This window comes from Bos grunniens, chromosome 24, assembly GCF_055505025.1.
Source record: "Bos grunniens cultivar Pamir isolate PY7600 chromosome 24, Bosgru_T2T1.0, whole genome shotgun sequence".
NCBI lineage: Eukaryota > Metazoa > Chordata > Mammalia > Artiodactyla > Bovidae > Bos > Bos grunniens.
In genome coordinates this window covers 35,025,335-35,053,216 of record NC_141188.1, presented here as the reverse complement: position 1 = coordinate 35,053,216, position 27,882 = coordinate 35,025,335, and the positions used below count along the sequence as shown (strand labels likewise).

General features: G+C 42.8%; 1 long non-coding RNA gene across 1 annotated transcript in view; it reads right to left on the bottom strand.

Moving 5' to 3' along the window:
- Nucleotides 1–18,267, bottom strand: part of LOC147346035 (uncharacterized) — a 45,798-nt gene extending 27,531 nt beyond the window's left edge. The window contains exon 1 of the long non-coding RNA XR_015153442.1: nt 18,070–18,267. This is a non-coding gene — a long non-coding RNA (uncharacterized LOC147346035). The remainder of the gene's footprint in view (nt 1–18,069) is intronic.
- Between the last annotated feature and the right edge of the window lie 9,615 nt (nt 18,268–27,882).

The window sequence follows — 27,882 nt, the reverse complement described above, 5'->3', positions numbered from 1 at the left end:
TAGACAGAAAACATCGATCAATCTGAGCAAAAGCTACAGCCAGAACAATTCGTGGGATGTCCCTATTGCAATTATTTTAAGAAGCAGTTTCAGAAGGATGGCAATGACAAACTGAATGAAAGTCTGCAGACCAATGAAAATAATTTATAGGAAGAAAATGGTTTTTAATTTTACATTTTTTAGTTTTTTTTTTTTTTTGATTACTAAAGTTTGCTTTCCTGATAGCTTGGATAGGCTTCCCTGGTGGCTCAGATGGTAAAGACTCTGCCTGCAACACAGGAGACCCAGGTTCAATCCCTGGGTCCGGAAGCTCCCCTGGAGAAGGAAAGGGCAACCCACTCTAGTATTCTTGCCTGGAGAATCCCATGGATGGAGGAGCCTGGCGGGCTACAGTCCATGGAGTCACAAAGAGTCAGACACAACTGAGCAACTCACACATACATACAAAGTTATACTGCTCGTTGCAGAAAACCCAGCAAAGCACAAAGGAAAAAGAAAAGGAAAGAATCACAAATAACCTCCTCCTACCTGGCTGTGAACAGCTTTTCCACCTAAAGTTAAATAAATCTGGAGCCAAATGAATCTTCTAGGATCAAGAAATGTCCGTAAGTGTTCTGGTGTCTGCCCTTCATTTCAAGGGTTCCTCATCCACAGTCCCAGAGCCCTTGTTGATCCTTCCTGTGTCAGCCTTAGTCTTGGGCAGAGCTGGGAGCCCCTATACAGTGAATGTCCAGGGTCCCCAAGGAAGCTTGTGTCCAGACATACCTGTTTCAATCCACTCCCTACAACCAAAACTCAGGAAATAGCACTTGTCATTTCACAGTGAAATTTGGTTAAGGACAAATACCCATTGCCTTAAATTCGTTCACACTAAAATGTAAATGAGGTCTGTTTGATGTTTCTGCAAGGGGAAAGTGGGGGAAAGCCCATAACTCTAGGCATCTGAGTTAGGAAGCAGGAGGCCATGAAAGATGGTCCTCATTCAGGAACAAGCCATTCCAATATCAGACAGCCCTGCTTGTTGGTGACTTGAAAAGCCTGCTAGATCCTGTTGTAACCTGAAATGTGGCTGTTCTGTGACCAGCCACCTAAGGGGCTTGTTCTCTGTGAATTGGTGCTCTGCTACCTCCATCACGTGGGAAAGCTGGCCTGGCACTCACAAGTCAAATCACAGACATCATTTCTTTTCCACCTTCGTCTCTTTTGGAAAAAAAGGCTTCTTTGTATGTTTCCTAGCTGTTCAAGTGAATTCAAACAGGAGGGAGCCCTATCAGGCCAAGCTGTCCAGTTTCACGTGAGAATTTCTCATCTTTCCATGGACTTCTCAGCTTGTTTTTGTGCTTGAATTAGACATGGCTTAGGGGTCACTGAACCCCAAATGGATTAAGTCCCTTAAATTATCTTTGAGAAAGGGTCATCTTGTGTATTTATTAAATAAAATTATCTAGTGTCTTCTTTCAGATTCTTTTACAATGAACAAACTCCCTTGTTTCTTGGGAATTCTTTGAAGTTCCAAAAGCATCTGGCATATTTTACATGAGACTTTTCTAGGTTCTTCTTCCTTAGAAACAGGAAGTTGACAAAAAGCCCCAAACATTTATTTTAGTTCTCCAGAATGGGAAGGGAGATGGCCAATAGGTTCTAAAAATAGTAAAAGCCCTTCCACATGAATGTGGTCTTTACCCAAAGAGTCACTGGATTTAACTTGTCTGAAACTTGTCCAAAACCCACCTGGAGACCTCTTTGCATTCAATATTCTTAGCCCTGAAAATAGTACACCTGGAAAATGGCTTTATTTCTGTTCCTTGATAGGATAAATAATTATAACAACAAACATGCTTGACAATAAAAACTCTCTCATTGAACCATCCTCTTCTCTCTCTTATAACAGGAATTGGCATATTATTGTCCATGGGCCATATGCACCTTGTTGCCTGGTTGTTTTTTTTTTTAATAATTTGTTCAGGTGAAATTCACGTAACAGAAAATTAACTGTTTTAAAGGGAGCAATGCAGAGGTAGTTAGAACATCCACAGTGTTGTGCAACACCACCTCTTTCTAGTTCCAAAACATTTCCATCGTTCCAGAGTAAAACCCTATACCTATTAAGCAATGTCTCCCCTGCCCCCCCTTCCCCAGCCCTTGGCAACCACCGATCTCTGTTCTGTCTCTATTTATTTACAAGTAATAAATAAATATTATTATTTACTTATAAATAATAAGAGTAAATAAACTTGGAGGTTTCATATAAATGAAGTCACACACATTTAGCATCATGCCTTGGAAGTTCATCCACATTGTGGCACGCATCAGTACTTCATTCCTTTTTATGGAGGGATGATATTCTCTTTTATGATATACTCTTGTATGTGTATACAATGATTTGTTTATCCACGGATGGACATTTGGCTACCTTCCGCCACTTAGCTATTGTAAATAGTGCTGCTACAAATCTGTGTGTATATGTACCTGTCTGCTGCTGCTGCTGCTAAGTCGCTTCAGTCGTGTCCGACTCTGTGTGACCCCATAGACGGCAGCCCACCAGGCTCCTCTGTCCCTGAGCTTCTCCAGGCAAGAACACTGGAGTGGGTTGCCATTTCCTTCTCCAATGCATGCATGCATGCTAAGTTGCTTCAGTCATGTCGGACTCTCTATGCGACCCTATGGACAACAGCCCACCAGGCTCCGCTGTCCACAGGATTCTTAGGCAAGAATACTGGAGTGGGTTGCCATTTCCTTCTCCAATATATACCTGTCTAGGTCCTTGTTTTCAATTACTTGGGGCATCTACCTAGGAATAGAATTGCCGGGTCATATGGTCATTCTATGTCTAACTTTCAGAGGAACTATCGAGCTGTTTTCCACAGCGGCTACACAATTTTACTATTTTACTTCATTTACACTATTTTATGTACACTTACAGAGTTAAATGCCTGGCGCATACTCATTGGGTGAATTCACCACAGAACACAGATGAGACCCAGGTGTCCTGACTCCGGTCCAGGGAAAGGACAAACCGGGATAGCATCTGCTCAGGAGAGAAAAGCAGATGCTTTGACTCATTCGCACAGTTGTAACTTGTCCAGGGGAAATGGCTGGGGGTCGGGGGGGCCGGAATCCCACTGGTTGGACCACAGTCCACATCACCTGCCATGGTCTGGAAAGCCCCACCTGTCCACAGGTAACAGTAACACACACCTGGGCGCACCACCTCCGTTGGTCTCTAAGTCAGCCTGAGCATAGTCGCACCATGACCCAAGCATGTTCCTGACTACACGTCATCTGGCTGAAGCCCATAGTGAACAAACTACAAACACTCAGAAGGCTCAGGAGGCTCGTGTCCCTGCCTCCTCACAAGGGAGGAATCGGCCAAGCATGGAAGATGCCTCAGCTTGGCTGGGTCTCAGCCAGGGAATCCACGTCTGTCACCAGCAGGTTCAACTTGAGCATCCTCTGAAGTCCCGCCAGTGCCCTTCAGAGTTGGGGTGGGGTGGCTAATACCTGATACGGGGCCACTATTACTATCATGGAACATTCTCAACCTCTTGTCCTGAAATCGTCCAGAATCACCAGGCAAAGCCTCTAGGGGTGGAACGGTTGTGGTGGGAATGAGACGGAATCTAGGTGATGAGGTCTAACTCTTCCTTTGTGGTTCGTCTCGTTCCACTGGCTCACAGAATGCCCTGTGCATCCAGCCCTGCAGACCAGAGTTCCCCTGCAAACGTCTATCCCTACACTGCAGCATCTGAACTGACTGCCTGAGGGAACCTCTTCCAAACCACTCCACCCTCTACTCTCCTTAGTTGCCCGGGCTCTGGCCCTGGGGACTGTCCAGGCCCCAGAGCCCTGCTCAGTCCTTGCCCACAGCCCCACCTCCTCCCCAGGCCCCCTGTGCCATGTGTACCCCAGACTCTCACCATATTCTGGAAGCTCTGGGTCTTTTGTGACTCTGGCCCTAGTATGTGTGGTGGTCTTTATTTTGGGCTTCCCTATGGCTCAGTGGCAAGGAATCTACCTGCCAATGCAGAAGACCCAGGTTCGATCCATGGGTCAGGAAGATCCCCTGGAGAAGGGAATGACAATTCCCACTCCAGTATTCTGACCTGGAGAATCCCATGGACAGAGGAGCCTGGCGGGCTAAGTCCTTGGGTCACATAGATTTGGACATGACTGAGTGACTGAACAGCTGTCTAGTTTGCCCTTTCTCGCACCCCTCCCTGGCTCAAAATGCACTCTCTCCATGGACCCGTCCCCCACCCCCAGTCTCCCTGCAGCCGAGTCACCCCTCCACCTTCCACCAGTGTCACCATTCGGCACTCCTCACAAACCTGCAGTGCAGCTGCGTCCCCAGCTACAGGGAAACTCCTGAGTAGGCGTCCTGTACTGCTTGCTTCACTCACCTCTGTATCCCTAACAGTGCATAGAGTGATTGGCAAGAGAAAGGCCTTTAACGTGAACATGTAGATCAGCTTGGTCTTTGGCCTTAGGCAGGCATGATGGCTGTCAGAGGTTAAGGGAGCAAAGGGAGAGAAACAAACATGTTGAAAACTTGCCCTGTGCCAGTTGAGGGTCAGCCACATATCTGCCAGTTTTACCCGTGAAACCACCTCATATCGAGCCCACCTGGGCCTGGCATTGGTCATGGAAGCTTGGATGATGGTAGCAGCTGGAAGGGGAGGGAGGGCAGCAACCGTGACAGAGGGGCACCCAGGCAGCACTTGGTAGAATGATTGCACTCCAGGCCCTGTCTGCTGTGCAGCAATCACTAAATAGGAGTCCTGGCCCCCTCTGGCAGCGTGAGGAGCACTCTAGTGCCTCCCTCCTGGCTGACTCCTTGTGAGAGGCATCATGGTGTAATGGAAAGGGTGGAAGATTCAGAGCCACAGGCACCTGGGCTCAAATCCCAGCTCAACTGCTGCTGGCTGTGTGATTTCAAACAAATAACTTAATCTCTCTGATCTTCAGATTCCTCCTCCAAAAAATAGAAATTAAAAAAAAAAAAATTGATCACAGGATTATTCATTCCTAGAACAAATATTGTTTTGAGTCTTCATCTGTATCATATCTGATTTAGTTAGTGGGAATATGTAGCTTCCAGTATAAGACAGGCACATGCAGTGGTATGAAACGGCATGACCTGAAATAATGCCAGGCTCCTCTGTCCATGGAGTTCTCCAGGCAAGACTACCAGAGCGGATTGCTATTCCCTTCTCCAGGGAATCTTCCCAACCCAGGATCAAACCTGGGTCTCCTGCATTGCAAGCAAGATTCTTTACCATCTGAGCCACCAGCAACTTAAATATTCATTTCTTTCCCTTCTGCTGTTTATTCCCTAGTCAAAAGCACAGAATCCTTAGAGAAACTCCCTCCATTCTTTCACTCCTCCAGCGCACTTATTTTATCCTCCAAGTAAAGACCATCTCATATAATAGTAATATCTAACACTTTATGGGTGCTTACTGTAAGCTAGGTATTATTGGAAGGATTAATATTTATGCATATATATTTATTAACTTAATGCTCACAACACAGGTTGGCTTTCCAAGTAAGAAAAAAAGGCACAGAGACGCTAAGGAATTTGTCAATGTCACACAGCCAGTGAATGAGGGAGCTGGGCTTTGAACCTGAGCACCCCAGTTCAAGCCCACAGCCTGAGCCCTCACATTAGAAAGTATACATTTTAGCCCCTCCAAATGATACCACGTCTTTAGGGCTGTGTCTCTTCTGCCTCCCTTTTTTCTTTTCTCTTTTCCTCTCTTCTCTTCCTCTCAGCTGAAGAAACCAAAGGTCACTTTGGACAGGGTTAGGGAACACACTCAAAGTTACACAACTCCTGTGGCATTTATCCTGGTTCCAGCTCTCATGCCCTTCTTATGACATCATGCAACACCAGACGATCAGTATGAAGGCAAATGGCTGAAATTAATTACCGTTTTGAGTAAACAACATACACGACTTTATCCTCCCAGTTATAGCAATCATTTGAAGGTCTCAGATCTGATGGTAAATATTTTATATAAATATATATATATACATATATTCCCATTAGATACCACTATGGTTTTCACTTAACACTGATCTGAAATGTTTTGTTTCTGCTAGTGTTGTTTGAGTTTCTGCCCCCATAAATATTTGCACTGTTGTCTTCATTTTAATTAGTTTCTGGTGTTTTCCTTGGACTGGTTTTATGATGGGATGGGAGTGGAGTATTTACAGTCTGACCTGCCATCTGTGAAGCTTTGCACCCTCAAAGCACGTCGTCACAGCTCAGAGATGCCATCCATGTACAGTCAAAACAAGTCCAGGCGTGTTCGTGGGTAAGGCAGTGCTGTGTCTCAGCTGCCAAATGACTCTGAAGCACCCAGAGGCCACCACCATGTGGGGGACGCTACAAACAAGCCTCCATCAAATCTTCCAGAACTGTGCCCTTGAACTGACACAAGGTTACAATCCAGAACCTAATACTAGGAAGAATTTGTTCTTGTGTCAAGAGGGCACTGAACCCAGAGGAGATAAGAGTGAAGAGATGCCGTTGAGAAGTTGGGACATAAGTCTACAGAGGCCGGTGGACCATCAGGGAAGTCCCCTTCCATTGCCTTTTTAAACTCAGGAGAAGAGAGACTGCTTTGCAAGCATAACAAACACACATCAAGGTCGTGTTAGAGACTTTTCCTCTGCACTGGTCCTGCATGTTCCAGACACATGGAGGAGGGTGAGGCAGGTGAAATGGACAGCCTGGGAAGAACTGACTCCTCCAAGTGCACGAGGAGAACCAGGCTCAGTCACTGAGCTGCTGCCCTACATACGGGCAGCTGGATGCCAAGGCAATGACAGAGACTGCTATGGGCTGAACTATGTCCCCCACAACTGTGCTGAAGTCCTAACACCAAGTGTGACAACATTTGGAAATAGGGCCTTTAGGAGGTAACTGAGGTTAAATGAGGGCATAGGGTGGGGCCTTAACCCCATAGGATTGGTTGCTTTGTAAAAAGAAGAGATAGATAGATCTCTCTCTCTCTCTCTCTCCTCTCTCTCTCTCTCTCTCTCCCCACTTCTCTCTCAGAGGAAAGGAAACATGAAGACAAAGTGGCCATCTCCAAACCAAGAAGAGAGGTCTCACCAGAAACCAAACCCTGCAGGAACCTTGATCTTTGACGCTGTAGCCTCCAGAACCATGAGAAAATAAATTTCTTTTGTTTAAGCCACCCAGTCTGTGATATTTTGTTAGGCAGTCCTAGAAGACTAAGACAGACAATATTTTTGTTTTACAATTGAAAAGAAAATCAAGTTTTCTTTGAAATAGATTAAGCTCTGAAACTTTTAACTATATACCCAATAAAAATGAAAATTTTTAAAATCCAATGGAAAAGTCTTATTGGGTACCATTTTGTCCAAAGATGACAGCCTGGAACATGCATGCATGATCAGCTGACCTGGAGAAAAAGTATAATTTCACAGTAAATTCTATCCAACGAGTCTTATCAGAATCCATCCGCTCTTTTAAAGAGTTCACAAAATCATCGGATGTCAGGGTTGCAAAATCTTAAGTATTGCTTGTCTGTGTGTGTGTGTGTGTGAGTCATTCAGTAGTGTTCGACTCTTTGATCTCAAGGACTATAGCCCCGCCAGGCTCCTCTGGCCATGGAATTCTCCAGACAAGACTACTGGAGTGGGTAGCCATTCCTTTTTCCAGGGGGTCTTCTTGACGCAGAAATCGAACCCAGGTCTCCTGCATTGGCAGGAGGCTTCTTTACCGTCTGAGCCACCAGGGAAGCTTCAGTTTCCATTCCTATGGTGGAGAGGCTAAAAACTCACATGCTGGATTTTGATCACCTAAGACCATCTAAGAAACTGAAAACATCTCCAAATCCCAGCTTCCTCAGCTATAAAGTGGAAATGATAATAATAACAACAGCACGTTGGCCTCAGGCTTACCGTGGAGGTGAAATACTCTACCCCAGCGTAGTGCCTGGCACCTGGTGCGTGCCCAGTGCACGCTAACTTCTATCTTAGAAAAGTCAGACGCAAGACACAAAACATTGCAATCAAGTTAAAGCCAGACCCCCCATTTTGGAGTCACCCCTGGTTCTATAGCCACCAAGTAGCCAGCTATTGATTTGTAAAGCCAATTACATACTGATCAGTTAGAGTGAGGGAAGGAAAAGGTATTAAAGAATGACAGTAAAATCCATTTAAGGAAATCCAGTTCAGTAAATCCTTTCACTCAAGATCAGGACAAGTGGAATCATTGCACAGTCATTCACAGCAGAGAAAGGTATTATTATTGCTGCAAATGTATTTACCACCCCTTCAAACATCTTGCTCCTATGGTGTTGGAAGGGGATGTCCACAGAGAGGCACGGGGCAGTGTGTGCACGCTCAGTCACTCAGTCGTGTCCGACTCTTTTGTGACCCAGCGGACTGTAGCCCACCAGCCACCTCTGTCCATGGGATTTTCCAGGCAAGAATACTGGAGTAGGTTGCCATTTCCTATTCCAGGGGATCTTCCTGACTTAAGGATCAAACTCACGTTTCCTGTATCTCCTGCATTGGCAGGTGGATTCTTTACTACTGAGCCACCTGGGAAGTCTCTTGGTGGCGGGGGGCGGAGGAGGGGGCAGGAGGCAGCCCCCTCCCCAAACTGGAGTATGGCTGACCCTGGGGGATGCAGGGGGACAGCCAAGGCCACAGGAAACAAATGTGGCCCAGCTTCCTGGAGTCCCAATTGAATGACATAGAATGCAAACATTTGCACGATTTTTTTTAAGGCAAAATATGGTACTTCAAAGAACTTTCTGGCATGCCATATTCCAACCATGCCTCCAGTTGGGCAGGGGCTGTGAACTCTGCTCTGCCAGAGGGCTCTGGGCTAAAAGAAGAGCGCACACCAGAACCAGCCCCCACCCCTCACCCCCATCTCAACAGTCTCCCAGCTGCTTCCTCTCCTCCAGCAGAGTCATCTTTACAAGCCCAGTGGGCACGGCCCATCTTCCCAGAGGAAACACCTTCTCCACAACCCGCTCTGGCTTGTGGAGTGAAGTTGTTTCTTTAACTTGGCACAAGACCCCCTCACAGCTGACTCCCAACAGCCTTGTAAGCCTTTAATATCGACTGCTCCCTACCCACCATGCTCCCTCCACACCTGCGACTCCAGTTCTTCATCCTGCCTTCCCGATGCCACCCCTCCCCTGCCCATTTCCTCTCGATTGCCCTTCCCAGGCTGCGCCCCCACCCTGGCTCAGCTCTGAGATCTCAAAGTCCCCTCCTGTGTGATGCTTTTTCTGCTCCCTGCTACCCCTCTCCACAGTGCTCAGAATGCAGAGCAAGGTTTACGTGCCAAATACTGTCAGTCTTTAACCACCAGTGTTAACTGCCTCCTAAATTACTATTTAACTGGCTGCCTGTCCTGCTGATGACAGTTTTGTCCTCTTTTGCTTTTCTAATCTGCAGAGGAACGTTCCTCACGAAGTTGGACTGCTCCTTTGAAATGAAATCTCAGCAGATTTATTTCCAAACCAAATTAAAACAGGAAGTGAGAATCCAAAGCGTGCTCTACTGTGACAAAAGTCACATTACGAAACCCAAGTGTCCTCAATCTCCCGTCTCCCCAGGGGCAGAATAACAGTCCAGGGCTCTCAGCTGAGATGCCCGTGAAATTCACAGCAAGAGGTTCTTGTGGGGCAAAAATATCACAGGGTTTTGAATGCCAAAGAAAAGTCCCTTTAGACCCTTAGTCAGATCGTGGGAATAGAGGGGCTGCAGAGAACCAGGCTGGGGGCCAGCTGGAGCTTAGAAGACACGAAAGTGCTTCTTTCATTAAAAAAAAAAAAGAAAAAAATCCTTTAGTGGAGGAAGTCCTGTGTCCCCAAGCAAGTTCTGACTTCACTAAAACAGCTGAGCTAAGCTCTGCCAGGGCACAGTCAATTGACAATGAATTCTGTTCGTCTCTTAAATAAACAACAAACCAAACTCTATTCGCGTTCACCCCAATTTCTTGGTAGAAACCAAAACCTCCCTCCTGACATCACTGGTTCCCAAAGCTGCTCTGTTTGATCTTGCTCATTTATTTTGGTGGCTCTCGTCTACGTTTTTTTTCCCACAGCTGGCAGTGAACGATGATCAATAAATTAATGAGGAGAGAAAAAGACATCGACAGACCGTCCTGGGAACCCGGGACTGTGCCAAAGCCCACAGAGAAAGCTGTGAGACCAAGTCCTTTTCTCCTGTTCTTATAAATATGCAAATACTTTATCCTGTCCCGAAGTCTACAGCATCTCATTCATTTTTGTTGTTGTTTGCACTTTGTCATTCATCCATTCGTCGAACACTTACTGAGCAGTTACTGTGTTGAAAGTCACCCATTAGCACAATTTTAGTGGTTCCTGAACTTCCCTGCCTTAGTCACCCTTGCTAAAATACAGACTGCTGGCCTGGGCCCTTGAGTTTCTAATTGTGTAGCAATGAGGTTGTTGTTGTTTAGTTGCGAAGTTGAATCTGACTCTTTGCGACCCCGTGGACTGCAGCACCCTAGGCTTCCCTGTCCTCCACTACCTCCCTTGCTTAAACTCATGTCCATTGAGTCAATGATGCTATCTAACCATCTCATCCTCTACCGCACGCTTCTCCTCCTGCCCTCAGTCTCTCCCAGCATCAGGCTCTTTTCCAATAAGCTGGCTCTTCTCATCAGGTAGCCAAAGTATTGGAGCTTCAGCTTCAGCATCAGTCCTTCCAATGAATATTCAGGGTTGATTTCCTTTAGGATTGACTGGTTTGATCTCCGTGCTGTTCAAGGGACTCTCAAGAATCTTCTTCAGGATCATAGTTTGAAAGCATCTTTGATGCTCAGCCTTCTTTATGGTCAAACTCTCACAGCTGTACATGACTACTGGAAAAAACCATAGCTTTGTCTATACAGGGGGTGGGGCCCTGGAATTTGCATTTCTTGAAAATTTCTGTGTGGTACAGCTGTTGCTCATCCCAGGAGCATACTCTGAAAAGCACTGTGTGAATATATCCACCACCAAATCCTCAGAATACCCAGAACATAGAAGACGTTCAATAAATATTCTTTAAGCTGAACTGAAACCACTTTGAGAAAATCTTGGACTCTGGGATAACAGTTGGGTTTGTACAAATACCCATTTTCCCAGCTGAGACAGAGATACAAGAGAACAACTTTGTATAGCAGAGCGATTTTGTTTATAGATCAGGTGTTGGGTTGAGGACAGACTGTACCGCAGCTGACTTGTTGGTGAGCTGACCTAGGCGTGGACACCTTGAGGATTATTAAGTAAAACAGGAAAATCATTTTATCATCTTTACCACGAGCCCCCACAATCACCTCCTTCTTTTCCTCATCCCTCTTCCTCCTCTTGCCTGTTTCTGGGCCCTTCCCCTCTTCTCCTCCATCTCTACAAGGTTATCAGTTAATATTTGTACACATACTTTGAGTTCTTGGAAGAGAGAAACTGTATTAGTGCCAAGTGAAATAAATAATTTCTCTCTGTTCTGTAAGAAGGTAGACAGCACAACATTGTCATCCAAAAAAAAAAAATTATCTTCTTTGTAACATCCTGTTTATCATACTTTAGAGTAAACAAAAAATCTTATTTTTTTATAAAATGAACCTCAAACTTCATAATCCAAGGTGATTGGCAACATGGGTTCACCAGTTGGCTTTTTTTTTTTTTTTCCGTACCATTAGACAGGCAGGATCTTAGTTTCTGGATCCTATAATAGAAGCACAGATCCTTAACCACTGGACCACCAGGGAAGTCCCCAGCTCGCTATTTTAAATAATACTTTTTAAAACTTTATAATGATGGCTTGTTTTCTGGAAATGGCACTATATGAAATGACCTCTTATGTTCTTGGGTCCTCTCACTATTCCCATTTTCTTGCTCTTCATCAAGTAGCAGTCCTGGAGAAATATAAATTATATGGGTTTATAATTCAGCTTCTGTCTCCTCTTGGTTATCTTGCAAAGTGAGAAAAGTAACTTCATAATTCTTATAGCTTAAAAAACATGGATCAGCCATTCTGATCATGGCATTTGTGTCTCTCCATGTGATTCTTGGGCTTCCCTCATGGCTCAGAGGTTAAAGCGTCTGCCTGCAATGCGGGAGACCTGGGTTCGAACCCTGGGTTGGGAAGATCCCCTGGAGAAGGAAATGGCAACCCACTCCAGTATTCTTGCCTGGAGAATCCCATGGACAGAGGAGCCTGGTGGGCTACAGTCCACAGGGTTGCAAAGAGTCGGACACAACTGAGCTACTTCACTTCACGTGATTCTTATCCCTTCTATTTTATCAATTTCATGGTTGTTTTGTTAGGCGCATCAGTCAAGATTGTAAACTACAAGCAGGGACTTCCCTGGTGGTCCAGTGGGTAAGACTCCGTGCTCCCAACGCAGGGGACCCAGGTTCAATATCTGGACGAGGAACTAGATGTCACGTGCCACAACAAAGAGTCCGAATGATAAAGACCAGCTATGATACAATGAAGATTCCTAGTGCCACAACTAAGAACCGGCACAGCCAAAAAAAGAAGTAAAAATAAAATATTATAAACAAATAAATCGCAAGCAACAGAAACTGACTTTTGCCGGTCCCGTTCTTGGAAGACTTGAAACACTGGGTTCAGTACCACCCAGCTAAGAGCTATAAATCTAGCCACAGAAGAAGCCACGTGAGGAGGCTACCCCATCACTGTAAAGTTAGGGGTGTGTATGCTTGTGTGTGTTGCCCACCATGTCTGAGTCTTTGCAACCCCATGGACTGTAGCCTACCAGGCTCCTCCATAGGAGGACAATCCCATCCCTCCTCAATGGGGTTCTCCAGGCAAGAATACTGGAGTGGGTAGCCATTCCCTTCTCCAGGGCATCTTCCCGATCCAGAGGTCAAACCCAGGTCTCCTGCACTGGCAGGAAGATTCTTTACCATCTGAGCCGCCAGTGCTGCTGCCCAAAGCCTGAGCAACTCAAGGAGACTGCTGCCACTCCCTGCAGAGCCACAGCGCTGCTCCAAGAGTTCAGCCCTGCAGAAAACCAATGACTGGGCTTGAAGGCATGTGCAGCCTTAATTTTACAAGCAAGTTGCTTTAGTGATAGTATCAATTTATGCTCTGACCAGTAGTTTGTTCCTGTAGCTTCATATAGTCCTCAACATTTGTCATTGTCAGCTGCTTTATTTTTTCCTACAATCTAACAAATGTAAAATGTTATCTCACTATGATTTTAATTTGTGTTTCTGTGATTTAATTTGTATTTTTAAATTTGTGAAGTTGAGCATCTTTGCATACATTTCTTTGTCATTCTGAGTTTCCCTTTTTAGAATTGCCAGTTCATATAATTTACCCTTTTTCTACTAGCTGTTTTATGTTTTTTAAGTGATTTGTAGGAATTCTTTACATATTTTGAATACTAATCCTTTGTGAATTATAGTCATTACAATTTAGTTTCTCCCAGTATGTGGCTTTCACTTTTTATAATGTCTTTTGATGGGCAAAATATTTACTTAATGTCAAAAGATGATTGCATGTTCTTAATGGAAAACCATGCATTGTTTAGAGCACATCCTTCTGGGTTAATTGTTTTGAGCTATTTTACAACTTGTAAGTTGCAGATACTGACAGCAATGCAAAATAATTATTATTTCTTGACATGAAAATAAATTATGTCTGATGATGGTTCAGGTGCCTCTTTCTGCCCAAACCTTTTAATCTCCCTCCCCCAACCTGCCTGCAGGAAAAGCCAGCTTCAAATCCATCTGTAAATTTATTTCAATGTTCCTTTATTCCATATAAACTTGTGGTTCTCTGCTTTCTCCTTTTAACAGTCATAATGCCTGTCTGGTTCCTTCATTAATAATGAAGTAAATAAAATCTTTAATATGCATTAATTTTATATCTGTATGAATCATGATTTTACTTTTCTGAAAATTTCCTTTAACAAATATATCAATCTTTTCCTTTACAATCTGTGTTTCTGAGTCGTAAGAAATTATTCTGACCCCCAAGATTATAAAGGTGACTTATACCTATTCTTCTAGGCCTACTGAAGTTTTACTTTAATATTTAAACTATCTGCAACAGATTTTTGCTTAGATGGTTTAAGATGGTGATGTCATTTAATTTTTTTCCTTGTGGAGACCCAGTTTTCCCAGCACCATTTATTAAACTGTCCACTTTCCCACTGCTACTGCTACTGCTAAGTCACTTCACTTGTGTCCGACTCTGTGCGACCCCATAGACGGCAGCCTACCAGGCTCCCCCATCCCTGGGATTCTCCAGGCAAGAACACTAGAGTGGGTTGCCATTTCCTTCTCCAATGAATGAAAGTGAACAGTGAAAGTGAAGTCGCTCAGTCGTGTCGGACCCTCAGCGACCCAATGGACTGCAGCCTACCAGGCTTCTCCATCCATGGGATTCTCCAGGCAAGAATACTGGAATGGGTTACCATTTCCTTCTCCAGGGGATCGATCTTCCCGACCCAGGGATCAAACCCGGGCCTCCAGCATTGGAGGCAGACGCTTTAACCTCTGAGCCACCAGGGAAGATATCCATTTGTTTAGATTTCTTCAAATATTTTTTCATAATATTTTATGATTTTGCTGACACAAATCTTGCATATCATATGTTAATCTAATTCTAGGTACTTTTGTGGGTTTTTTTGCTGTTGTAAATGGTATTTTTCAGATGCTTATTACTAATGTATTTGCAATTGATTTTTTTTAAATTTAATTTTATTTTTTAACTTTACAATATTGTATTGGTTTTGCCATATACCAAAATGAATCCGCCACAGGTATACATGTGTTCCCCATCCTGAACCCTCCTCCCTCCTCCCTCCCCATACCCTCCCTCTGGGTCATCCCAGTGCACCAGCCCCAAGCATCCAGTATCGTGCATCGAACCTGGACTGGCGACTAGTTTCATATATGATATTATACATGTTTCAATGCCATTCTCCCAAATCATCCCACCCTCTCCCTCTCTCACTGAGTCCAGAAGACTGTTCTATACATCAATGTCACTTTTGCTGTCTCGTATACAGGGTTATTGTTAGCATCTTTCTAAATTCCATATATATGCATTAGTATACTGTATTGATGTTTTTCTTTCTGGCTTCACTCTGTATAATAGGCTCCAATTTCATCCACCTGATTAGAACTGCTTCAAATGTATTTCTTTTTAATGGCTGAGTAATACTCCATTGTGTATATGTACCACAGCTTTCTTATCCATTCATCTGCTGATGGACATCTAGGTTGCTTCCATGTCCTGGCTATTTTAAACAGTGCTGCGATGAACATTGGGGTACACGTGTCTCTTTCCCTTCTGGTTTCCTCAGTGTGTATGCCCAGCAGTGGGATTGCTGGATCATAAGGCAGTTCTATTTCCAGTTTTTTAAGGAATCTCCACACTGTTCTCCATAGTGGCTGTACTAGTTTGCATTCCCACCAACAGTGTAAGAGGGTTCCCTTTTCTCCACACCCTCTCCAGCATTTATTGCTTGTAGACTTTTGGATCAAAGCCATTCTGACTGGCGTGAAATGGTACCTCATAGTGGTTTTGATTTGCATTTCTCTGATAATGAGTGATGTTGAGCATCTTTTCATGTGTTTGTTAGCCATCTGTATGTCTTCCTTATCTTTGACAAAGGAGGCAAGAATATACAATGGATTAAAGACAATCTCTTTAACAAGTGGTGCTGGGAAAACTGGTCAACCACTTGTAAAAGAATGAAACTAGAACACTTTCTAACACCATACACAAAAACAAACTCAAAATGGATTAAAGATCTAAACGTAAGACCAGAAACTATAAAACTCCTAGAGGAGAACATAGGCAAAACGCTCTCCGACATACATCACAGCAGGATCCTCTATGACCCACCTCCCAGAATATTGGAAATAAAAGCAAAAATAAACAAATGGGACCTAACTAAACTTAAAAGCTTCTGCACATCAAAGAAATTATAAGCAAGGTGAAAAGGCAGCCTTCAGAATGGGAGAAAATAATAGCAAATGAAGCAACTGACAAACAACTAATCTCAAAAACATACAAGCAACTCCTACGGCTCAGTTCCAGAAAAATAAATGACCCAATCAAAAAATAGGCCAAAGAACTAAATAGACATTTCTCCAAAGAAGACATACAGATGCAATTGATTTTTGATATATTCATGTCATATCCAGTTACTCACATATGTTCTTAAAGTTAGAATTTTAATGTGTGGTCCTTCAGTCAATTCTTAGTCCTTCTTGGACCTAAGGGACTCATTTTTGTTTTTAAACTTTCTTGTGGAAGATATTTCAACACAGTACTGTGCAGAGTATCAGACACAAAGCAGACACATTCATAAACATTTGTTAAATAAGTACTGGTCAAAAGAAGGCATCCTTATTTGAAGAACTGTGCATTTCTCTTATGATCTACAAATTTCATATTCAGCTGTGTAATCCTAAGAACACGACATATACATCCCCTCCCTTCCAATTTCATACAGGTAAAATCTATTTAAAATAAATGCCAAGAACAGCCCTAAAAGGAGGGAGGGAGGAATGGAATGTCACAAACTGATACCCAGCAGGAGTTGAGGAGAGGGCACTGTTGCTGGGCAACCGACTTCATTCCCAGCAGATGCCAACCCAGTTCTGCAAGGGTCTCCTTTCCCTCCCTCCTCTCTATCATCTGTTCCTCTTCTCACTTGACAGAGTCAAGAAAAAAGATTACCCAGAAGAGTGGGAGTGAGGATAGACAGGTTTACTGAGAAAACCTCACCTGTGGAAAAAAGATATGATCTGGTTTCTAAAACACACATTGCAGATTGAGATTTATTTTCCCCTCTTGGAGAAGCCACACTGGCATTCACTGGGGTTGTGATATGTTTGTTCTGCAATTACAGACTTGAGATCTGAAGGATCCCCAGAGAATACTGACCATATTTTTTGAAATAAATTATCCCCTGATGAGAAACTTGTAACAGAATTCAGAATCAGATAGGGTAGGAATAGTGGGTTCTGCTTTGATATTTGAAATGATTGTAGGATATCCACATATTTATATCTGAGTAGTGTGGGACTGGAGGCAGCAGAACTGCCTGAAGCAACAATCTACCTTTATGGGCCGTCAGTGGGATGGAAGTGGAGGTTGACGCCCAGATGGAAGATGAACCACACTCCCCCCACCCCGAGGGTCTGTAGTTTGAGAAGAGACCAGACATGGAGGTCTGGGGAACATCACCTCTTAGAGGAAGGGGAAGCCATGGGAAGAGATGCCGGCCAAGGATGCCAACAAGGAGCAGCTGCAGAAGTAGGAGGTGAAGGAAGAAGACAAGGAGAGGAAATGGGAAACAAGTGAATGATGAAAAGGGGTCAAGGAAGACCAGCAGGGAGTGGGCTTTGCACAAGTTGGCCACAGGTGGCCATGGGGGTCACTGTTTGTGCTTGTGCCCTTGTGCTTGGAGCAATGAGGCCCCGGTCTGGCTGGTTTGGTCAAGTTACTTAACTTGTATGGGTCTCTGATGGCTCATCCATAAATGGGGCATGATGACAAAAACTTCCTTCAGGACTGTTCTATGGATCACTAAAAAGATTCTCAGTGTCTTAATGATGTTTCTGTCTTCCACTGACCCAAACCTCATCCTCAGAGCTCATGTGACAATCTGCTACCTCTCATGTCCTCTGAGCCTCTCTCTCCAAATTCCTTTACGTTTAGATTTACTGTGAAAACCTTATTCTGATGCAAGCATAATAGGACGGCACTGCACTGATTCCCCATCTTGAATACCCCAACTCTCCTGCAAAAGCACAATCCCACCCACCCCAAACCTCAGTCATCCCTCTGACCTGACTTGTATTTTCTGGAAGTCAAGGAAACAAAAGAGGTCAAAGTCTCCTTTGAGATAAACATGAGTGCTTCTAAGTGCAGATATTAAATGACCCTTTGGTTTTCTCCACCAAAAGGATGCATGGTTGCTAGGAAATCAACAGCAGGTGTGGTTAACACCATACCTCACATGAAAATACTCCCAACCTAAAGCCCTATAATTATATTCAGAATTTTTACCTGTTGTTTCATTGTTGTTTAGTTGCCAAGTTGTGTCCCACTCTTTGTGAACCCATGGACTGTAACCTGCCAGGCTTCTCTGTCCATGGGACTTCCCAGGAAGAATACTGGAGCAGGTTGCCATTTCCTTCTCCAGGGGATCTTCTCAACCCAGGGATCAAATTCACGTCTCCTGCATTGCAGGCATATTCTTTGCCACTGAGCCAACAGGGAAGCCATTGCTGTTCCACTATCATCTCTCAAAAATTTAGTTTAACGAATATTTATTGAACTTTTACATGCAAATGTAACAGAGGAGAACAAACCTGAGTCCCTACTGGATAGACTCCTTTAGCTCTAACCCTTGTGCTTTGGGGCCTGTGCTGAGTCATGCTGACTCTGTACCTTTTGTAAAGAATGCTGCCTGTTAAGCCTGAAATATACAGGAAGCCCATTCTCAAGTCTCTGACCTTGGTGTAACAGTTTTGCATTCATTTAGAGATAAATAATTGCAGAAAAGACAATAACACTTTTCTTGTTGGAGTTATATAGGATCATTGTGACCAGGCCTATATGTAGAGATGCCAGAGCAAAGGACAGAGCCACCAAGAAGTTTGCAACAGCCAGTCACACCCACTCCGCTTTTAGTATAGAAGATGCCTGAATGGCAACCCAGGTAAGATGGTTCTTTGGACACTAGCTCATCTTCTCAGGCTGCTGGTATTCCAAATAAAGTCACTCTTCCTTGCCCCGACAGTTCAGCTCTTGATTTACTGGCCAGTCATACAGTGAGAAGGGCTTCCAGGTGGTGCAGTGGTAAAGAATCTGCCTGCCAATGCAGGAGACTCAGGAAATGCAGGCTTGTTTCCTGGATTGGGAAGATACCCTGGAGTACGAAATGGCAACCCACTCCAGTATTCTTGCCTGGAAAATCCCATAGACAGAGGAGCCTGGTGGGCTACAATATAGGCCATGGGGTCACAAAAGAGTCGGACACCACTGAGCGACTGAACGAACACCAGCATTGAGAAGTAGGAGCTTGGACTCCTTAACACAAGGAACTCGCAAAGCACAAATCTGGTCAGGTCATTCCTCAGCTGAAAAGCCTTCGGTGCCCTCCCAGCCACAAAAGGAAGTCCAGATTGCTTAATCTGATCTACAAAGTCAGCCTTGTCCGATAACACTCCCCACTATAGCCTCACCTCACTGCTCGCTCTCTCCACTCTGTCTCTTGGGCCTTCCTGAAGTCCCTGTCTGCTTCCGCCTGCACCGTAATTTCCCATTCTTCAAAATCTCGCGAGACTTCCAGGGTGGTCCAGTGCTCAAGACTCTGAGCTTGCAATGTAGAGTGTGGGTTTGATTCCAGCTTGGGGCATTGGGATCCCACATTCTTTGCAGTGCAGCCAACAAACAAACAAAACACTTGCTTAAAAGATACTATTAAGTCCAAATAGAAAGAATTGCTTGCTCTTATTCATTGATGATTTCAGATGTGCCTAACTTCATGCAGCAAAGATTTTGTCTCTATATACTGAGCACATCGTTTGCCTTCTTCCTTTAGGAGGCACGCTTTGTAATTGTTCCATGCCTGCCTCTATCAGAAGGATTTCCCATTGGTGACACAACTGTAGCAACTGGTAATTCTTTGATTTCACTAATTATGGTCCTGACTTAATAAATATAGAGCTGCGAATTTTAAAATTTAAAAAGGGCCTAGTAATTATCCCAGAGTGGTTTTTTAAAAATTACATACGCTCCGTTACCCAATCATGCTTAGCACAGCCATGGGAGATGGCCTCCTATATTCAGACTTTTTTCAAGTTTTATTAAACTTAGGTCTTTCCAGAAGGCTTCTACTAAATAGAATAAGCATTGTTTGAAGCTCCATGGAATCAAAAAAGTTTATTCCTAAGGAAATAAATAGCTTCTCACACGATCCATAAACAGATCGCCAGCTATTGGCCATCAGCCCTGAATTATGGAGATAGCCAACTTTTGTTTTTCTTTTGACACGTGCTTAAAATTCTCTCTAAATCTGTGCATAAACAAGCCCCAGTTTATGCTGTCCCTGCATTTTCTCTGCTGCTGTTGCAACAAAATATCTAAGATGCTGTGGATCTTTGAAAAATCTCCACTTTGCTTCCCTTAATATGTTCCCTGAAGTTGGGGTACATTTCTCAGCAGGATCCTAAATTATAACCAGTTGTATTGCCAGAGTCTAGTGAGAAAAGCAGAAACCAATATGAGTATTTTGGAGGGAATTTAATATTGAGAATTTAATGTATAAGTGATGAAAGAGTGGAGAAGCCAAACAGATTAGCAACAGCTGGAAGCTACAAAGGCTGGGAGCGCAAAAGGAGTAGAGGGTGTTGATGGAGCCCAGAATTCGGAATCACCTGGCAGAAGCCAGTACAATGAGTCCCCTAAATACGAATGAGTTCCATCCCGAAAGCACATTTGTAAGTCCAATTTGTTTATAAGTCCAAAAAAGTTAACCTAGGTACCCAACTAACACAGTTGGCTATGTTGTATGCCGGTATAGGTTTTGTAATACTTTTCATACAAATAATACATAACAAACACAAAAAATAAACACTTTTAATCTTACAGTACAGCACCTTGAAAAGTACATGGCTCAGATGGTAAAGAATCTGCCCGCAGTGCAGGAGACACAGGTTCAATCCCTGGGTCAGGAAGATCACCAGAGAAAGGAATGGTGACTCACCCCAATATTCGTGCCCGGAGAACCACATGGACAGAGGAGCCTGGCAGGCTACAGTCCATGGGGTCACAAAGAGTCAGACTGAGCGACTAACACTTTCATTTTCACACAATATAACAGCTGGCATACAGGAGCTAGCATGGAGTGAACAGGCAAGAAGAGTTACTGACTAGAGGAGGGAGAGGAAGTGGGAGATGGTAGAGCTGATGGATTGTCAGCAATAGGAGACGGAGGGCGAGCTGCAGTTTCATTCATGCTTGATACTGATGGCACAGGTCTTGAGAAAATGATCCGCTGATATCTAGGGAGTAGCTCTTTTTTTCTCATCATACATGACATGGTAGCACTGGATTGCATTCTGAACACCTGTGTACTGTTCTATGTTGAGGTCCGATGCCTCAAAAATTATCCTCAAATAAAATCTCCTTGCCATTTCCTGTGTCAAGAATCTCTTTGGTTCTTCAGTTACTTCTTCTTCCTCTTGTCTCTCTTTGTCCTTCCTCTGAACATGTTCACATCATTGAAAGTTTGCAACTTGAAGGTTCATATGTAGGGGACTTACAAAGAGGAGAAAAAGCTACAACCAAAGACACTGCTCACGGTACAGAGAGAGAGACAGAGAGAGAGAAAAGTACCACAACTTCTAACCTTCTGCCGCAATCTTCCAGGAGCTTCTATTGGCCAAATGGAAGCTACATCAAGCCAGAGGCCAAGAAACTGGAGAAGTGTGTTCCCTGAAATAGCAGGTAGGAACAGGAAAGAGACAGGGAATGGGTCTGACCACAAACAGGAAAGCAATCTGTGCATTTGAGCCCTGGAGGTGAAGCTCTGTCACACCAAGTGTTGCTTACTTCTAGCCCAGGCTTGCTCACAGACCTCAGAATTCCACAGGCAGCAAGCCCTAGCCAGCCAGGTACTGACAAAACATCCCGCTCTTCTCCAGGTACAGCTGGCCAACTTTTGGCAAATACCGATCTAAGCTTTGTTTTGTTTTTCTCATTTTTAAAAAATTGAAGTATAGTTGATTTACAACGTTGTATTAGTATCTGCTGTACAGCAAAGCCAATCAGTTACATATATACATGTACCCACTCTTTCTTAGATTCTTTTCCCATATAGGCCATCGCTGTTCATTGTTCAGTCTCTAAGCCCTGGACAATGATTTGCAACCCCATGGACTGCAGCACACCAAGCTTCCCTGCTTCCGCTTCAGCATCAATCCTTCCAATCAACATTCAGAGTTGATTTCTTTTACCACTGACTGGTTTGAACTTCTTGCTGTCCAAAGGACTCTCAAGAGTCTCCTCCAACACCGCAGTTCAAAAGCATCAATTCTTCAGCACTTAGCCCAGCTGATAAAGAATCTGCCTGCAGTGTGGGAGACCAGGGTTCAATCCCTGTTGGGGAGATCCCATGGAGAAGGGAAAGGCTACCCACTCCAGTACTCTGGCCTGGAGAATTCCATAGACTGTATAGGGGTCGCAAAGAGTTGGATATGACTGAGTGACTTCCACTTCACTAGCCTTCTTTATGGTCCAGCTCTCACATCCATACATGCCTACTGGAAAATCCAGAGCTTTGACTCTACGGACCTTTGTCAGCAAAGTGATATCTCTACTTCTTAATATGCTGTCTAGGTTTGTCATAGTTTTTCTTCCAAGGAGCAAGACCTATAATATACACCATTACAGAGTCTCAAGTAGAGTTCCTCAAGCAGGTCCTTATTAGTTATCTATTTTATATATAGTAGTGTGTATATATCAATCTCAGTCTCCCAATTTTTCCCTCCCTCCCTTACCCCACTGGTAATCACACTTGTTTCCTGTATCTGTGATTCTATTTTCGTTTTGTAGAAAAGTTCATTTGTACCTTTTTTTTTTTTTAGATTCCACATACAAGTGATATCAGATGATATTTCTTCTTCTATCTGACTTACTTCACTCAGTATGACAATCTCTAGCTCCATCCATGTTACTGCAAATGGCATTATCTCTAATTAAGTTTAAAAATACTTTTCTAAGTTAGAAATCAATACCTCTGGAAAACTGCATGCTGATCCAGTGGTTAGGACTCTGTGTTTCCAGTGAAGAAGGCGCGGGTTTGATCCCTGGTCAGGAATATCTCACCAAAAAAAAAAAGTTGCAAAAATTAGAAATCACTTAAGTTCAGTCACTCAGTCGTGTCCAACTCTTTGTGACTGCATAGACTGCAGCACACCAGGCCTCCCTGTCTATCACCAACACCTGGAGTTTACTCAAACTCATGTCCATTGAGTCAGTGATGCCATCCAAACATCTCATCCCCTGTTGTCCCCTTCTCCTTCTGCCTTCAGTCTTTCCCAGCATCAGAGGCTTTTCAAATGAGTCAGCTCTTTGCATCAGGTGGCCAAAGTGTTGGACTTTCAGCTTCAGCATCAGTCCTTCCACGAATATTCAGGACTGATTTCCTTTAGGATGGACTGGATGGATCTCCTTGCAGTCCAAGGGACTCTCAAGAGTCTTCTCCCACACCATAGTTCAAAAGCATCAATTCTTTGGCACTCAGCCTTCTTTATAGTCCAACTATCACATCCATACATGACTATTGGAAAAACCATAGCCTTGACTAGACAGACCTTTGTTGGCAAAGTAATGTCTCTGCTTTTTAATATGCTATCTAGGTTGGTCATAACTTTTCTTCCAAGAAGCAAGCATTTTTTAATTTTGTGGCTGCAGTCACCACCTGCAGTGATTTTGGAGCCCCCAAAATAAAAAGTCTGACACTGTTTCCCCATCTATTTGCCATGAAGTGAAGGGACCAGATGCCATGATCTTAGCTTTTTGAATGTTGAGTTTCAAGCCAACTTTTTCACTCTCCTCTTTCACTTTCATCAAGAGGCTCTTTAGTTCCTCTTCACTTTCTGCCATAAGGGTGGTGTCATCTCCATATCTGAGGTTATTGATATTTCTCCCAGCAATCTTGATTCCAGCTTGTGCTTCTTCCAGCCCAGCGCTTCTCATGATGTACTCTGCATATAAGTTAAATAAGCAGGGTGACAATATACAGCCTTGACGTACTTCTTTCCTTTTGGAACCAGTCTGTTGTTCCATGTCCAGTTCTAACTGTTACCTCTTGACCTGCATACAGATTTCTCAGGAGGCAGGTCAGGTGGTCTGGTATTCCCATATCTTTCAGAATTTTCCACAGTTTATTGTGATCCGCACAGTCAAAGGCTTTGGTGTAGTCAATAAAGCAGAAGTAGATGTTTTTCTGGAACTCTCTTGCTTTTTTGATGATCCAATGGATGTTGGCAATTTGATCTCTGGTTCCTCTGTCTTTTCTAAATCCAGCTTGACCATCTGGAAGTTCATGATTCACATACTGTTGAAGCCTGGCTTGGAGAATTTTGAGCATTACTTTACTAGTGTGTGAGATGAGTGCAACTGTGCAGTAGTTTGAGCGTTCTTTGGCATTGCCTTTCTTTGGGATTGGAATGAAAACTGATCTTTTCCTGTTCTGTGGCCACTGCTGAGTTTTCCAAATTTGCTGGCATATTGAGTGCAGCACTTTCACAGCATCATCTTTTAGGATTTGAAATAACTCAACTGGAATTCCATCACCTTTACTATCTTTGTTCATAGTGATGCTTCCTAACGCCCACTTGACTTCACATTCCAGGATGTCTGGCTCAAGGTGAGTGATCACACAATTGTGATTATCTGCATCTTGAAGATCTTTTTTGTATAGTTCTTCCATGTATTCTTGCCACCTCTTCTTAATATCTTCTACTTCTGTTAGGTTCATACCATTTCTGTCCTTTATTGTGCCCATCTTTGCATGAAATGTTCCCTTGGTATCACTAATTTTCTTGAAGAGATCTTTAATCTTTCCTATTCTATTGCTTTCCTCTTATTTCTTTGCATTAATCTCTGAGGAAGGCTTTCTTATCTCTCTTTGCTATTCTTTGGAACTCTACATTCAGAAGGGTATATCTTTCCTTTTCTCCTTTGCCTTTCACTTCTCTTCTTTTCATAGCTGTTTGTAAGGCCTCCTCAGACAACCATTTTGCCTTTTTGCATTTCATTTTCTTGGGGATGGTCTTGATCACTGCCTCTTGTACAATATCACAAACCTCCATCCATAGTTCTTCAGGCACTCTATCAGATCTAATCCCTTGAATCTATTTGTCACTTATACTGTATAATCGTAAGGGATTTGATTTAGGTCATACTTGAATGGTCTAGTAGTTTTCCCTACTTTCTTCAATTTAAGTCTGAATTTGGCAATAAGGAATTCATGATCTGAGCCACGGTCAGCTTCCAGTCTTGTTTTTGCTGACTATACAGAGCTTCTCCATCTTTGGCTGCAAAGAATATAATCAGTCTGATTTCAGTATTGAGCATCTGGTGATGTCCATGTGTAGAGTCTTCTCTTGTGTTGTTGGAAGAGAGTGCTTGCTATGATCAGTGTGTTCTCTTGGCAAAACTCTGTTAGCCTTTGCCCTGCTTCATTCTGTACTCCAAGGCCAAATTTGCCCATTACTTCAGATGTTTCTTGACTTCCTACTTTTGCATTCCAGTCCCCTATGATGAAAAGGACATCTTCTTTGGGTGTTAGTTCTAGAAGGTCTTGTAGGTCTTCATAGAACTGTTCAACTTCAGCTTCTTCAGCATTATTGGACAGGGCATAGACTTGGATTATTGTGATATTGAGTGGTTTGCCTTGGAAACGAACAGAGACCATTCTGTCGTTTTTGAGATTGCATCCAAGTACTGCGTTTCAGACTCTTGTTGACTATGATGGTTACTCCATTCTTCTAAAGGATTCTTGCCCACAATAGTAGATATAATGATCATTGAGTTAAAGTCACCCATTCCAGTCCATTTTTCAGAAACCAATACCTCTGCTTATATTCATGTCTCATGTTTATATTTCAATTGTTTTCAAGAGTTTATCTCCAATTAATAAATGTCTTTCTTTTCAACACTTGATATTCAAGTATCTGCTCATAAAAATGCATCTTAGTCCTACTCTTGCTGCATTTATTCCCTAGAGCTTTTCCTTGGTTTTGTTCTATGTTTAGCAGAACTTTCAAGTAGCATGTTGAGAGCTTTAGGCAAATTTAAATAATCTCCTTTAAACTAAAAGGAAACTCAATGCACTGCAGGATTCCTTTGCTAGGCTGAGCCCCAGTCATCTGAAAGTCATTTGCCCAAAACATTTAGCAGGTACCCTGGGAAATTCTGTGCATTCTGAGAGGCTCAGAACCATGTAATATAACAGGAATCTGCTAGAAAGCACCCAGAATAAGGGAAAGCAACATAGACAAATCAGACTTCTATTCATAACTAAGTAAGTCTAGTAAAACCACATTAACTTGGAAGCTATAACCTTCTGAAGCTCTCATCTACATTTAAATCACAATATATGGCCTCTTTACTATTTTACATCCATCTCCTTATTATAAAAATAATAAATGTTTTGTTATAGAGTATTTGGAAAATAAGGAAAAGTATCATATTAAAGCTTTTGAAAAACTCATATCTCCAACATCTAAAGATAACCTCTCTTAACATTTTAATCCCTATCTTGTGCCTGTGTGTGTGTGTGTGTGTGTGTGTAAAGCAGCCTTGGAGATGTACCACACATACAGTTGTATATCCTGATTTTTGTCATTTACTATCTTATTTTGAGGATTTCTCCACACTATAATTTTTCCCATCTAAAAGGATATTTTTAATTGGCTCATAATAGTCTATTGTATGGTTGCACTATAATTTATTAAATTATTTACCTTTTGTTAAACATTTATGAACCACATTGCTACTTATGCCTTGACAAACCAATATGAAGAGACTGCGTTTTCCATCTATAAAAAGGAAGTCACATCATCTTGAAAGAAGCTGGCATTTCCTCTTCTCTGCCTCTAATTATTTCTTAGCTGTCTTTGGTTTTACACTAGCTCTTTAAGGCTTCTCCTTTTGTTGTACTGAAAAGCAGGAGTGAGAAAATAGGTCCCTACATAGAGGAACTTGACCAAAGACGTGGATAATTATTAAATTATTTTATGAATATATTTTATGAAATGTTTTTATGGAATTATTACTTACTAAATGGATGATTATTAAAGTGATGCTTTGGAAGAAAACAAGCTTTGTTCTTGCTCTTTATAAACTGCAGGTCACTGCTGACATATTTAAGAACATTTGTTTATGTATTAAGAGTATATATAATCTATACATTCATGTGTATATATATATATATATATATATGTGAGTGTGTGTCTGTCTGTCTGTCTCTGTGTGTGTATACATATATATTTATACACACACATATGTTTAGATGCTTAGAAACCCCTGGAAAGTGAGTGATGAATTATGAATGCTAGAGAAGGCTAGGTTTAAGGGCCTGATTTATTTGGGAGTACCCATTGGGTTTTCTTGTTCCTTTTGTAATTTTTTTTAAGACATTAATGATTTGGAGTGAAATCGGTCCAGAGAAGTCTTTAGAGCACTAGAAACTATCTTATTAAGCATATTTATATTTTTGCTATATTATATTATAACATACATATTGATATATAAGTAGAAAAGCAATAATTATGACAAAAGCATTATAAAATTGTTGTGAGGATTAGAGATGCTGCATAAAGAATTCAGCTCAATGACTGGCTAACTGAAAATACCCCAAAGGTGTCATACACTGTTAATATCAACATCCTTAACTTTCTTTGAATAGGGCTTTGTAATTTACAAAGGGCTCCCCTGGTCGCTCAGACTGTAAAGAATCTGCCTGTAATGCAGGAGACCTGGGTTTGATCCCTGCGTCAGAAAGATCCCCTGGAAAAGGAAATGGCTACCCACGCCAATATTTTTGCCTGGAGAATTCCATGGGCTGTAGCCCTAAAGTGAGCTACAGTCCATGGGGTTGCAAAGAGTTGGACAGGACTGAAAGCCTAACAGTTTCACTTTTACAGCTTACAAAGAACTTTCACATACATTTGCTCTTTTAGCTGCCGCAACATCTCAGAGAGGCAGGCAAGGATAAGAATCTTTTTACCTTTTGGGGGGAGGGCCCCTGCACCACATGGCATGTGGGGCCCTATTTCCCCGACCAGGGATTGAACCCATGCC